Source organism: Solanum tuberosum, unplaced genomic scaffold, assembly GCF_000226075.1.
Source record: "Solanum tuberosum cultivar DM 1-3 516 R44 unplaced genomic scaffold, SolTub_3.0 scf00017, whole genome shotgun sequence".
In the NCBI taxonomy this organism is placed as follows: Eukaryota; Viridiplantae; Streptophyta; class Magnoliopsida; order Solanales; family Solanaceae; genus Solanum; species Solanum tuberosum.
In genome coordinates, this window is record NW_006238943.1 from 1,262,469 (window position 1) to 1,278,503 (window position 16,035).

At 33.7% G+C, this 16,035-nt stretch overlaps 1 protein-coding gene and 2 pseudogenes across 7 annotated transcripts in view; all 3 read left to right on the forward strand.

The window, feature by feature from the left end:
* LOC102602100 (putative disease resistance RPP13-like protein 1) overlaps window positions 1–16,035 on the forward strand; it is a 68,822-nt gene that overhangs the window by 41,909 nt on the left and 10,878 nt on the right. The gene's annotated exons all lie outside the window — the stretch shown is intronic.
* On the forward strand, window positions 12,155–14,034 carry LOC102581916 (putative disease resistance RPP13-like protein 1; annotated as a pseudogene).
* LOC102582240 (putative disease resistance RPP13-like protein 1) lies at window positions 14,033–16,029 on the forward strand (annotated as a pseudogene).

Consider the following 16,035-nt stretch of genomic DNA (forward strand, 5'->3'; position numbering starts at 1 on the left):
TTGGGCCTAAACTCTCTTTTATAATATAGTAGAATAGAAAAAAGTAGAAAAAGTAGAATAGAAAATAGAATTTTCTATTTTCTATTCTGAAAAAAATAGAATTTTAAAAGTCCCCCAAGTATAATATATAATATTCAAGATTGGGAAAAGTCTCAATCTTGAATATTATATATTATACTTGGGCCTAAACTCTCTTTTATAATATAGTAGAATATATTCTCTATATTATTACTCTTTATTAGAAGTGGCAGGTGTACGAACACTGCTATATGCAGTTGTACAAAATGCACCAATAGTTGTATTCTTTTAAGGATAATTTTGTAATTTTATCTTATTACTTTTATGGCAACACGTGTATTTCAAGTGTGATAACAATATTCTTCCTCACTTTTCTCTTCTATGAAGTTCTTCACTTCTTCAGTGAAAGGACCGAATGTCCAAGCTTTTCCTTTCTCTGTTCTGCGACTCTCTCAGTTCGTTCTTCTATGAGTTTTTCTTTCACCATTCTCTCTGTTTGCGCTCTCCCGTGATTTCTATCTGCGATAACATTCCGTTCTAATGGATGTGTTGTTTTAGTTCCATAAATTAGGGTTTAGTTCTGCTCTAATATCGGTGAGAAGCTTTCACAGAATAAAATAGAATTTACTGAAGTGTTTGGCTCTTTTGTTAATAGATTCTTTACATGTGACTGTTCTTTTTGTCAATTTTATAGTTGTGAATGGCATTACGAAAACTCGAAGAGCATAGAGGAAGGCTATGTCAGCAAAATTTTCAAAGATAAGTACGTAATACACTTATATTTTATCAATTTGTGAAAGTCATTCGTTTTTCGCTTTCCTTCGACTTTTCCCCTCTTGGTATAAGTTCACTACATAAACCTCTTTGTGCTAAAATTAAATGAAAGGAGAAGGGCTCAATGATTTAAGTAGACTAAGTAATTTAGGATTTTTGTGATGTTTACTTTGCCGTTATACTTTTTCTTGATGAATTTGCAGGACTTATTTTCAAATTTATGGTGAGTGTGTTTTCTGTTTTAAAAAATATTGGTTAGTGTTAATCAAATAAACAATAAAGGTAATGCTTAAATTGCAAGCTTTAGTCAAAATACAGACAAATTCTCGAGTCAACTAATTATTTATACAATAAAAGTTGCACAGTTTTTCCTCTTGCGGTTTCAACTATAACTTCGAGGAGCATATTAAAAGGAGCTTTAAGATTTTTCATGGAAAAGACGATGGTTTTCAAAACATAGTGACCTGTTTCATTCTATAAAGGACTATCGAAGGTGATTGTTACTCAATTTTTAATATTAGACTGAGTTGTATTTGCCGTTTTAGATCGTTAAGCTTTCTGTACTTTCATGTTACTATTGAAAGTTATCGAATAATACAAATTACGCCTAAAATTCAAATAATTGAGAAACGATATATTGTTTATCAAGAATTAGGTTGTTGTTGATCATTATTATATAATTAATCTTATGTAAAAATACACTACAAAAAATGAAGAAAAAGAAGAATGAAGTGTTCTAGGTGATGAGAAACATGTCATTAGAGGTAAAGTGCAGGAAATTCAACGCACCATCTATTCCTATGAGTCAACGACTTTGGTGGAAAGGACACTGAAGTTGAAGTGGTAAATGATGTAATTGACACAAATCACATAATAAAAAGAATTGTAATTTGTAATCAGAATCTTGCACAATGTGATGGTAAACCTGTATCGTGGTGAACAGATACTATCTCCGTTGGACTACATTATAGTACGTCTGTCCCAAGTTTTGCTCCTGCTGTCTTTAAGCCTTTTAATGAAACAAGTTGATTGAAGAGATTCAACGAAGGTAACTTCGAAGCTTGAGGCATTTTCCCATTAGGTAAGGGGTTCTTGAAGTCTTCTTTTAGTAATGGCACCTCAAAATCTGCCTTCTTATGTTTAACTAAATTATTCTTAGCTGCTATGTGAGCTCCTGGTTCCATATGGTTTGTCGAAAAGCTCATTTGATTTGGAAAGTTCGGATAAAGGCTACGTATCCTCTTAAGTACATCATGTCTATCAAGAACTTCTTCCATGGAGCTTGCCATTCATTAGTTCTTGATTTTGGTGTTTGTACGAATTTTGCTTAGGATCTTCCGTGAATCTCATGTTCATGTAGACGTAGAACTCCTTCCATTGCTTGAGGGAAAAACACTGCGCCCCAACTGCAAGACAGCTGATGGAGATATGATGTGTTTGGATGAATGTGTTTGAAGAACTCAATTGCATTTCATTTAGGCCTTTCTTTGACAACTTCCACCAAACGTGGCGTGTAAAGAGAGATGGAGGAAATGGTTCATCTCTAGCACACAGATTCATTTCACAAATTGTCCCTTTTTGTTAAAATTAACTTGTGACCTTAACTAATTCCTTTGATTTTGCTAAATCTAAACAGGAAACAACATTTTACCACTACAATCTTGCTTTGGTGATGATGCGGGACAACCCCAGAAAATTATGCTATTGACGTCCCATTATTTGAATAAGCAAACCTAGCCAAAATAGTGGTAAGAACAGAATTGTCTCTGGCAGCAACATAAAATTATTTATATGACTCTTGAATTACCTAAGCTTGATCTTTAATGGTTTGTAAAAGAGCATGTTATGTCTTGGAAGATAAGACAACATGTAATGACTGCCAGAATAAATACTTCACATGTAATGAACTCAACAAGTTTTTTATACGTACTTCTGAGGAAATGTTGTAATACTGATATGATTTTTTTATTTGTCCATATTGGGCCCGTGCTAACACGGGCGTTCCTATCTAGTATATATATATTATATATATATATATATAAGCCAACAAGAGTTGGGACTAACATAGCATATACAAGTTGTACCAAAAGTAAAGTGAATTGTACCAATAGGGTTAATTTGGTAATTTGACTCATTATAACTATGGTGTATATTCATCGGTGAAACACGTGTCCTAGCTCCATGATGTATGATATATCCCTGTTGCTTTCCATCCATTCTCTGTCCCAAAAAAATGTTTTGCAAAATGGAAGCACTCATATGAAATTCTCATTTAAACTGCAGACCTTCCTAGGTATGCACTGCTTCTTCCTTTCCTTCTTTCTTTTCATTTTTATTTTGCCATTTGATTTTAGATTTGTCTTGTCGATTTTTTCATTCGATGAGTTCCGACTTTTTTTTATCTATCAATTTTGGTGTTTAGGTTTTGGTAATGTTGCATGCACTAAATCTAAACTTGATTGGATGTTGTTGTTATTGCCGTTTACTCCTCTTCTTCTCCGTTGTCCCTACTTGTAGTTTTGTATTTCAATTTTAGGAATTTACAGGTACTTGCACAATAAAGGAAAGGAAAGAAATTGAAAGATGCGATGCAGGGAACATTGAGCCTAATTCTAAAAATATAACCATTATCAGGTACATCGAACTTAATTTTGATTTTTTTTCTCGAAAACTCTTTTAAGTGGAAGGATTAGCTATTAGAGTTGCCCTATTTTCACAACCCTTCCTCCTATGTGAAAAGTCCAGTATATCTCCCTCTTTAATTGATTTAATTTTCCAATTGTATATGCAGTTGGATTATAATGTTGAATACTAACGTATGTATATGTAGATAAACATAAACTATAATGTTCTTATATGACAAGGGAGACTTTCTTTTAACATGAAGAATTCTTTGTAAGATAAGTTATTTATTTTTCATAGAGTGCAAGTTTAGGTATATAAATAGCAAACAATTTCCATTTTAACATATATCTTATTCATTTATCTAAAAGCTCTGCCTTCATTGTACTACGACGTTGCTTCTTAAAGCACCTAATTGAGAGAACCAAAACAGACAAGCCTCAAGAGTTATACATGTTCATTAATAAAAGTAATAAACTTAAGTTTATTTCTTTTACATGTGATTCACTCACTGTATTACTTCAAAAATAATGAATAGTTGGTGGTTTTATATAATGTCTCTTTACTTACTGTTTGTCTACTATAGATTGGAAGACCATAGGGTGAGATTATATTCATTTTGTCCCTATATAAGATGACAAAATTATGTCGATTATTGTCTCTAACTCCTTTGAGAAGAGATTTTCCATTTTGTATAGGATAGTCAAGGGATGGGATGGGGGCATTGTAATCCAGCAAATTAAAACACAATGGGATGGATGGGTGAGGATTTAGGGGTAGCTGGTGTAGGATAGTCTAGGGATGGGACGGGGGATTGGATGCAATGGCGAATTTGAAATTTTCACTAAGGTTTAAAAAAAATAGTGCTAGGCATTTGCACTTAAACATGTAGGTGAATTTTGAATTCATTAATGATATGAGTTGTTCTGCTTGTGCTGGATCTGTAGAAAAGGCAATTATGGGATTAAAGAAGTAGTTGTTGATGTGTTGAATAACAAAACTCAAGTTATTTTTTACCCCACTTTTGTCAATATGAGTGATCTGATTCTCAATTTTTGGGATTTTTAGTTGCAGAATGAACGTAAAAATTTTGATCTTTATGGAAGTTTTAGTGGATTCTGGTAATGATTTAGGCTTATTATGTAGAAATTCTACAAGGGGTTATCCAGGTTTAAGATTTGTTTTGTTTGTTTTGATAATTGCGGTGTTTGAGCTAGCTTGCATGGACCTCGACTAATTTTATGGGTACTTGCTACCTCTCACGAGCATAGGGATCAGATAACTCTGTCCCCTCGAGGCTGTGAATCGAGGTTTATGATTCTTGAAAAACAGAGTTTGAGTTATCTTCTGCCTTAGCTATGTTAGTGTGAGTCCATTCTTTTGTGCTTATTTCAATAACAACAACATCAACATACCCAGTGTAATCCCATAAGTAGGATTTGAGGAGGTAGAGTGTACGTAGACCTTACCCCTACATAGTGGAGGTAGAGAGACTGTTTCCAAAAGACAAACTTATTTCTGCAAAAGAGTACAAATTTGTTTCTTTTTTCAAGTTTTTCTGGATTTTGCTAATCGTATGAACTAATTACGTACAGTTTGAAGCTTTCCTTTATATTTTATTTATGATTTTTATAGAAGTAAGCCACATTGAATATGTTATGTATGTTCTAAGCATCTTGGTTGTTTATTTATAAGTGAGTTATATAAATTAAATTTTTTATCGAGATATACTAAAAAATCAATTGATTCCTAATTAACGGTCAACTCAATAGGGAGTGGAGAAGACAAAGGTGCATCATATATGTGTCAAAGTTGCTCATGAAGAAGTTATACGTTTTGTGTGCACCAAATTGATCTGAATATCCTTAACGCAATATGTAACTTTGGACCGCAGGGTGTTGAAGTATCAGCACACAACTAGGAACACAAAATAGCTATCCACCATCTTCTTGAAGTTGAACACTTGCTCAGGTATACGTTACTGTTTTTTCCCTGTTGGTTCATAGAGGCTATGTTGCTCGGGCTCTCCAAAAATGTATCAGGACCTTTAAGAGTCCAAGCAACATAACATAGAGGTACCTTTGCACCCAACACTCAGTAGTTAGGAAAGTCGGGCCTGCCTCTAATATTGGGCTTTCAACTTCTCAGGTGAATTATGCAGTCTCACTCGATAGTGGGGATCGATTGTTAGGAACCAGGAAGAATGAATTAGCAAAGATGATATGCTGAGCTAGACTATAGCAACCTCCTTTTGGATTATTCTCTTCCAAAAAACTTGATCTCCTAATTTAAAATTGGAAAAAAATCCAAAAAATAGAATTGTATGTGTCAAATTGATATGAATTGTGGCCTTACATGTACTTCAACAACGGGATAATATTGAAATGGTTTGTTTCCTACTGTGCTTAATTACCTTTTTGAACGATTCTGGAAATATCACGGGGCTTACAAGGTAGAATTATTACTTTTAGACTCATTGATGAATTTAATATCGTGCGCGCTATGCAGTAGTGAAGTTGTTTCTCCTTTCTTTTGGCAGGTCTTTAAAGGACTCTTGAATAAGTATGGTCCTGACAGAGTCATTGATATACCAATTATTGAGGTTGTTTTCATTCATCATCAATGTTCTATAATCTTACTTAATTCCCTTCCATTTTTAGTCACCGGAATATAATCAATTTGCATCCTTTATTTTAATTCTCTTTTAGCCATCATGACACGTAGATTTTTTATTCTAGCAATATCTTGAAATCTTTTCAGCCGCTCTGCAATACATTACATTATAACTGGTGATGTAATCTCAGGCACACGAAAAGAGAGCAATTTGATTGTTGCACCTTTAATGATAAGTTTGATACTTTAGTTGTTCTCCTCAGCCGTACATCTAGATGACTAAATTTGCTCACCGAGTGTTGATTGGAAATTTTTAAAGTAAAGTATTATATTTTTTCCCTCTACATATCAAGAGATTCTTTATTCAGCTATTTCACGGAACATAGTAGGCATGAACATAATAGGAGACCTACTGGTTTTGAATTTGTTATTGTATGCATAACTTAACTGCTAAGGAGAAAAAGAGGATTATGGAAATTTCTTACTTCTCTGTTGAGGGTTTCAGCATGCAGCTGGCCAAGTAAATTTCCTACTGCTTAGGTTAAATGACCATGCTTGAGATTAAAGTTTTAATAAAACTCTTATTTTTGCGAGACATGAACACTAAAGATATAATGTAATGTAATTTAGATTTTCTTTCCTTATATTTAAGATTGTTATTATGTTGTCTAATTGCAGGAAGTAACTTTCTTATTTTTGCGACTTTTGGTTACGGAAAAATATAAGTTTTTTTTTTGACGGAGATCATCCATCTTTGAAAGCCCAAAGGCCAAATGCGTAAACGTGTTGAACATGAGCAAATTTTCTTGGTGTATGGTTTAGATTAAAAAATGTCTTAACTTTTTGTCATCTCCTTGAAGGTAAATTTGATTTTGATTTATTGAAAATTCTATGTCAGGTGTAGTAACCTATATTAAAGGAGAGAAAAAGATTATTGAGTTTTGTCTTCTAAATATATTGCTTTCGTGTGTACATGTGACTTGTGTTTCTGGTTGTGTAGAACTCAATACACGACGACTACAAAAATAAGAAATTTTGAAGGTGGAAAACAATACACATCTTAAAGCTCTACCTACAGGCAACAGCTTTCAAACTGGAGGAGGCACCAAAAAAAAAACTTGTGGTTGAGTTGGCAGGTATAACAGACGGTCAAAACAGTTCAATTTACGGATAACCTGAGTTGAAGATACGAGTATTAGATAAATAGTTTATTAATGGTGTTATTTTGTTTTGGATCGGTATAATGTCTATGTGAAGGTGTTTCTTTGGTGTAAACTTAAGTTTTTGTTAATTCAACATACTTTTGTATCAATATAGGTACAAACATTTAAAATTGTGTATCTTTATGCGTTTATCACTTTAAAGTGTAAAAATGTTGGGTCCATGCTTGAGCACGGGCCATTGCCCCTCTAGTATATATATATATATATATATATATATATAAACTTATTATTGAGACAATGTTATACATGGACCTAGATAGAGACCATGCTGATAATATTTTGTAGAAGACTTACGAGAGTTGTCTTGACTTTGTAGGTAACATTAATGTCTCTAAATCATTAATTAAGAAAAAAATATGAAACGAGAAAAAAAAATTCTAGGGCAAAGGGGAAAATATACTCCTCAATTTTGCGATTTAGAACAAACATATTCCTTATTAAAAAAAATAGTGAATATATACCTTTGTTGTCTAACAAATAATGCATATATATCCTTATTGTCTAACAAATAGTGTATATATTTATCCTTTTCGCTAACAGACTGAATTAAAAAATATCTTGAAACTGATTTTTAAATTTCACAAATGTCACATGGCTTAAAATCATTACCTCATCAATTTTTTACCTACCCAGATCCTACCACAATTTAAAAAAATCTCAATCCTTCTTCTATTTAGACTTGATCCAAATCCATTTTATGATTGAGTAGATAAGGATTTTTTTTTAGTTGGATCGAGTCTAGAGATGTAAATATGGGGTGAAATAATTTTCTTAAATCACGTGACATTTTTGAAATTAGAAACTCAATATATATAGATATGTTAAAAAAATGGTCAATATGCATCATTTGTTAAGCGTTATAGGTATACATGTATCATTTTTTACTGAGAGGTATATCTATTCTAAATCACAAAGTTTAGAGATATATTATCTCTCTTCCCTTTTGTCAACTATACAAACATAGTAATGAATGATCAAACATAGCCTATAGTTGCTAGAAAAATCTCCACCACTAGATGTCTTATCCTTATCTCTAGTAAGAATAAGAAAGAAAAAATGTCTTATTTAAAACTATAAGATTCTGGTAAATTCATCTATAAGAATGATTTCTCTTTTAAAAAATAAAAAGAATATTTTAAAAAGTATAGAGTAAACATATTCGTGATATGGTAGATCTCTTTTAGCGCTCGAATGAGCTGTGTAGAAATTTATCATTTTAAACTCTTTTATTTTTGAGTCCCCACCCATAATAAGTACCCTTCCTCTCTTGCTTTAATTATATTCAATAGAGAAAGTAATGAATTGCTTCAATTTATCATTGTCTTACTTTTGACAAGAGAAAAAAGGACAGCTTTGCTGTAGATTGTATCACTAGCAAAAGAGAGAGAAATCACTCATCATTTTTGTTTGCAAATTACACCTAAAGAGTCGTTTAGTAATTGGTATGCAGGTATTAATAATACATGAATTTGCTATGTATTATTTTGTGCAGAGTTTAATTACTTATTATTTTCACATCTCATACCGAATAATGTTAAATCCTCTCCTTCCCAACCACCATGATCCCCCCATCCCACTCTTTTCCCATTAGGGATGGCAAATGGGGTGGGGCGATTGTGGTTGCTGGGAAAATTTGTATAAACTCGCAAGGATTTCAACCCGCCTAGCATCACATAACATAATTTGTTGTTTTCACACCTCACACGAACCCGTCCTATATTATTATTCTTTGTTCTATTTTTCCGTCTCTATTTTTTTCCTCGAAGTCTTTCAAGTTGAATTAAGAAAATGAGAAGACACGTGATTCCAAATATTTTTTAGTTAATCCAAATGATTTTTTTTAAAAAAAAAATAGACATGCTATCTAGTACAAAGAGGAGGAAAAAAATGCTTTTAATTATAATAAGATAGTTTAATTTAAACTTAGCAATTCTATAACCCATAACCGATTTCCATAAATTTTCTAAAAACAGTATTTGAACCTACACCGCTCCATTGTCATCCCTACCTCCCATTGATTTTTATTAGGTTTGGTTGTATAATTAAGAGGAGTAAGATTCTCAGGTAAGTTGGATTGATAACAATTGACCTTAATCAATTTCTTTTGGCACAACTTGTTATGTCTTGGTTCCATGCTTTAGTCCTTTTCCACTACATTATAATAACCCAACAACAAATATAGAATAGAGCATATGGTTGCAGAACATATATATTAACTCCCTTCAATTTAAGTTTTCTGTTTATTTGAGCACAAAGTTTAAAAAATAAAAAGAGACTTCTGAAATTTATGATTAAATTAAAATTGTGTAGTTTTTCAAATTTTGTGGTCACTTACAAGGTAGAATGTAGGAATTAGAAAACTTATTAAATATAAAAAAAAATGCTCTTTTTGAGACGTATTAAAAAAGAAAAGTAAAACACTTAAATCAAAATCAAAGAAGTATATAAGTTTGAAGTTTGAACAATTTATTTTGTTGAATTTTTACTTAAAAATTCTAATGAGTTAAAATATTCAACGTTTGTAGCTTCTTCTAACACATTATTACTATAGCAATTATATGCACCTATTATTATCTCCAAAAACAGGTATTATAAATGTTAATGTGCTTCTTCAAGGAACTCTGTCACTAAACATTGAGCTTCAATACACGGCAAAGACAGCTTGGTGCACAAAATATTTCACGTTAGTATGGTTCGAGAAAAGGGTGCACCTCAAATACTTAATAAAAAAATTAGTATCTATTTTTTCACGACTCGAATCTATTACCTATAAGTTACATGCCAACATATTCATGATAAGATAGTCCCTTTTAGCAGTATAAGTAAAATGAGTTGTGTAGAAATTTAGTAAGTAAAAAATGTAAGGAAGAAAGTGCGATGATTTACCAGAATGTAAAGTATCATTTAAACAAGGGATCCAATTCTGTTAAATTCAAAATTCCTAAATAATAATATTTTCAAGAATGATAGTTTTTTTTTTGGGAAAATGCATAAGTACCCCCAATCTATGCCCGAAATCTCAGAGACACAGTTATACTATACTAAGGTCCTATTACCCCCAAACTTATGTTATAAATAATTTTCTACCCCTTTTTGGCCTACGTGGCACTATCTTGTGGGCCCAACGCGTGTTGACAATTTTTTCAAGGATAGTGCCACGTAGGCCAAAAAGGGGTAGAAAATTATTTATAACATAAGTTTGGGGGTAATAGGACCTTAGTATAGTATAACTGTGTCTCTGAGATTTCGGGCATAGATTGGGGGTACTTATGCATTTTCCCAAAAAAAAAACTATCATGATACTTATGCATTTTTCTTTTTTTTTTCTTTTCTTTTAAAAAGAGAAAAGAACTTTTCAAAAATGTTAAGTGAACATATTTATGATATGATATGTCCTTTTTAACACTATAATAAGCTGCGTAGAAATCTATCATTTTAAGCTCTTTTATTTTTGAGTTTCCCACTTAGACCCCCCTTTCTACATCCCAAATAATTTACCATTTTTCTCTTGCTTCAATTATTGAATTGACAAAGTAATGAATTGATTCAATTTATCCCCGCACCCCACCCCACCCCCCCCCACTATGAATGCCAGTTGTAGATTGTACCAATTATACATATTGATTGAGTAGTTAAGAGGGGTAGGTTTCTGGAATAAATTGATTGATGACAATTAAGTTTTATCATTTACTTTTGACACAACTTGTGTTGTCTTGGTCCTATGCTTTAGTCCTTTTCCACTACATTACATTAACCTAACAATCAATCTATAGAATAGAGCACATCGTTGTAGAACGGATGCACTAACTCTGCTCAATTTAAGTATTATAGTTTGTTTGAGCATAAAGTTTAAAAAATAAAAAGAAAATTTTGAAATTTATAATTAAATTAAAGATGTGTGTAGTTTTTCAAATTTTATAGTTTTAAACTTACAAGGTAGAATGTAGGAATTGAATATAGAAAGAAATACTCTTTTTTAAGACATATCAAAATAGAAAAATAAGACACTTAAATCAAGTTTGATGAAGTATATAAGTTCTAACATATTTATTTTGTTGAATCTTTACTTAATATTAATAATTCTATTGAGTTAAAATAATGAACATTTGTAGCTTCTACTAACACACTATTACTATAAATTATAATAATTATACATGCCTATTATTATCTCCAAAAACACGTATTAGCAATGTTAATGAGCTTCTTCAAAGAACTCTGTCACTAAACATTGAGCTTCAATACACAGTTGATAAGGCAAGGGTAGCTCTGGATGCACAAAATATTCCACGTTAGTATGTTTTGAGAAAAAGATGCAACTCAAGCACTTTATAAAAAATATTTGTATCTATTTTTCACTGTTCGAATTTATGACCTATAAATTATTCGAAGGCAAATTCACCGTTACTTTAACATATTCATGATATGGTAGTCTCTTTTAGCACCGTAAATAAAATGAGTTTAGAAATTTATCATTTTGAACTCTTTTATTTTTGAGGGGCCCTTTTACACCAACCTTTACTCTCTTGGTTGAATTATTGAATTGAGAAAATAATAAATCAGATGAAGTCTTTGTCTTCTTATAGAGTGAAAAGTCTTTTTTTTTTTTCTCTGACCAAATGACTAGTAAGTGTCTTAAATAGGAATTACTTTATCTTAACAAAATCTCTACCATAATTAGGTTTTATTTTATCCTTAATTGATAAAACAATAAACACAAGTATGATATATGAAAGATGTGTTGCTCGAAATTACTATTGTCTACTTATATTTTAATTTAGTAGGATTATTAAGTAAATATTGAACAAAATAAATTTGTTAAAATTTACATAGCAAAACAAGTCAACAGATGTATATGCATCCTCACATAAACGTGTGGGGTCCACCTGTGTACAACCCCCATGTGCCTTCAATTATTCAATTGAGAAGGTAATGAATAGGAACTAGCAAACATAGTTGTACCAATTACAAGTTCTTGTTTGCAAATTTACTAGTAAAAGAGAGAGAGAGATTGAGAGATATCAGTGATCATTCTTGTTTGGAAATTACTCTTAGCATTCAACAGGTAAAGTAAAGTTGTTAGTAATTGAAGATTGAAAAATTTATCTTGTCAAAATTCTTAAAAAATCATTTTGTGTTCTCCTTGTTTTGCTTTTCAGATTTCAAAAATGGAGATTGGCTTAGCAGTTGGTGGTGCATTTCTCTCTTCAGCTTTGAATGTTCTCTTTGATAGGCTTGCTCCTAACGGTGAGCTGCTCAAAATGTTTCAGAAGCGTAAGAATGATGTTCAGCTCTTAAAGAAGCTGAAATTGACTTTGCTTGGTCTTCAAGCTGTGCTAAGTGATGCAGAGAACAAGCAGGCATCAAATCCATCTGTGAGCGAGTGGCTTAATGAGCTTCGACATGCTGTGGACTCTGCTGAAAACTTGATTGAACAAGTCAATTATGAAGCTTTGAAGCTTAAGGTGGAAGGTAAGCATCATAATCTTGCAGAAACAAGCAACCAGCAAGTAAGTGACCTCAACCTGTGCTTGAGTGATGATTTCTTTCTTAAAATAAAGGAGAAGTTGGAAGACACTATTGAAACATTGAAAGATTTGCAAGAACAAATTGGTCTCCTTGGCTTAAAGGAGCATTTTGGTTCGACTAAACAAGAAACTAGAACACCTTCAACTTCTTTGGTTGATGATTCTGATATCTTTGGTCGGCAGAAGGAATAAAGGATTTGATTGACCGTTTATTGTCTGAAGATGCAAGTGGAGGAAACTGACTGTAGTTCCTATTGTTGGAATGGGCGGTGCGGGTAAGGACAACACTAGCTAAAGCGGTTTACAATGATGAGAAGGTGAAGAACCATTTGGTTGAAAGCTTGGTATTGTGTTTCTGAGCCATATGATGCTTTGAGAATAACGAAAGGGTTACTTCAAGAAATTGGCTCAATTTGACTCAAAGGATGATGGCAATCTTAATCAGCTACAGGTCAAATTGAAGGAAGCCTGAAGGGAAGAAGTTTCTTGTTGTCCTTGATGATGTGTGGAATGATGACTATAGTGAGTGGGATAACCTGAGAAATGTTTTTGTACAAGGAGATATGGGAAGTAAGATCATTGTAATTACACGTAAGGAGAGTGTTGCTCAGACGATGTGTGCTGATTGTTGCGCAATCACCGTGGGGACTCTGTCTAGTGAAGACTCTTGGGCTTTATTCAAACGACATTCACTAGAAAATAGGGATCATCCAGAACTTGAAGAGGTTGGGAAAAAAATTGCAGTGAACTGCAAAGGGTTGCCTTTAGCTCTAAAGGCACTTGCTGGTGTTTTACGCGGCAAATCAGAGGTAGATGAGTGGAGAAACATTTTAAGAAGTGAAATATGGGACCAGCGTTGTTGGAATGGTATATTACCAGCATTGATGTTGAGCTACAATGATCTTCCTGCACATTTGAAGCGATGCTTTGCTTTTTGTGCAATATATCCCAAAGATTATCAATTCTGCAAAGACAAACTTATTTACCTGTGGATTGCTAATGGTCTTGTAAAGCAGTTTTGTTCAGGTAACAAATACTTTGACGAGTTGAGATCAAGATCATTGTTCGAACAGGTCCCAGAGTCTGAATGGCAATCGGAGAGATTCATAATGCATGACCTTATCAATGATTTGGCCCAAACTGCATCTTCAAAACTTTGTATTAGGTTGGAAGAGAACGAAGGATCTGATGATATGTTGGAACAATGTCAGCACATGTCCTATTCCATGGGACAAGAAGGTGAATTTGAGAAATGCTGACGACATTGGTAACTTTGAGAAATTGAAACCACTCTCCAAATTAGAGAAGCTGAGGACATTGCTTCGAACCAATATCAGTTTCTTTTCTCTGCTAAGCAAGAGGGTGTTGCATAACATACTTCCAAGACTGACATCCTTAAGGGCATTATCATTGTCTCATTACCATAATAAGGAGTTGCCAAATGACTTGTTTATCAAATTAAAGCTCCTCAGATTTTTGGACCTTTCTGAAACATTGATTGAAAAGTTACCAGATTCCATTTGTGCATTGTATAACTTGGAGACACTTCTCCTGTCATCTTGTAAAAATCTTAAGGAGCTACCGCTGCAGATGGAGAAGTTGATCAACTTGCGTCACCTCGACATAACCAACACTCTTCGCTTGAAGATGCTGCTACATCTGAGCAAGTTGAAAAGCCTCCAAGTCCTAGTGGGAGCCAAGTTTCTTGTAGGTGGTAGCGGTGGTTTGAGAATGGAAGATTTGGGTGAAGTAGAGAACTTGTATGGATCTCTATCAGTTTTAAAGTTGCAAAATGTGGTTGATAAAAGGGAAGCTCTGAAGGCAAAGATGAAGGAGAAGAATCATGTTGAGAAGTTATCATTGAAGTGGAGTGTAAGTACTGCTTACGATTCACAAACTGAAAGATCCATACTTGATGGGCTACGCCCATACACAAACATAAAAAAAGTCAAATTGGCTGGCTGATCCTTCATTTCTTCAGCTAGTAAAATTGTTTCTTAGCAACTGCAAGGACTGTGATTCTTTGCCAGCACTAGGACAGCTTCCTTCTTTGAGATTTCCTTTACATTAGAGAGATGCATGGAATAACAGAGGTGACGGAAGAATTCTATGGTAATTCATCCTCCAAAAAGCCTTTTAACTCTCTTGAGAAGCTTGACTTTGCAGATATGCCAGAGTGGAAGCAATGACACGTACTAGGAAGTGGCGAGTTCCCTTTACTTGAGTACCTTTCAATTGAAAAATGTCCGAAGTTGATGGGGAAGTTGCCTGAAAATCTTTCTTCTCTGACAACATTAAGAATTTCAGAGACACCTCTTTTTGAGGAAGCTCAACTGTTTAGATCCCAATTTGAGGGAATGAAGCAGATTGTTGAATTAGAAATTCGTGATTGTAATTCTCTTACCTCCTTACCTTTTAGCATACTGCCCAGTTCCTTGAAGAGAATAAGGATATCTCATTGTCAGAGATTGAAATTGGAGGAGCCAGTTGGTTATTGTAACATGTTTCTCGAGGAATTGAAACTGGATAAATGTGATTCTATAGATGATATATCACTTGAGTTTCTCCCAAGAGCACGCAAATTGTCTATTTCGCGTTGCCAGAACGTTACTAGGTTTTTGATTCCAACTGCCACTGAAAGTCTCAGTATTTGGGAATGTGAGAATCTTGAAATACTTTCGGTGGCAGTTGAGTCTGCGATGACGTCTTTGGATATTTCGTATTGTGAGAAGCTCAAGTGTCTGCCAGAAATAGAGCTCTTCAATTTACAAGTCCTTAAGATCAGTCATTGCAAGAAACTAGTGAACGGCCGAAAGGAGTGGTGTTTACAGAGACTTCCATGTCTCACAGAGTTGATGATCGAACATGATGGCAGTGATGAAGAGATCCAACATTGGGAGTTGCCTTCCTCTATTAAAAGACTTGAGGTATGGAATCTGAAAACATTAAGCAGCCAAGTTCTCAAAAGCCTCACCTCTCTTCAATATCTATTTATTGAGGGTAATTTACCTCAAATTCAGTCACTGCTGGAACAAGGTGGGCTTCCCTCCTCTCTTTCTGAACTACTTTTATGGAACCATGATGAGCTCCATTCACTACATCTTTGCCACCTCACTTCACTTCTATGTCTACACTTCTTGAATTGCCGTAATCTCCAATCACTCTCCGAATCAACACTGCCCTCCTCCCTCTCTCAGCTGATCATCATGAATTTCCCTAAACTCCAATCACTCTCCGAATCAACACTGCCCTCCTCCCTC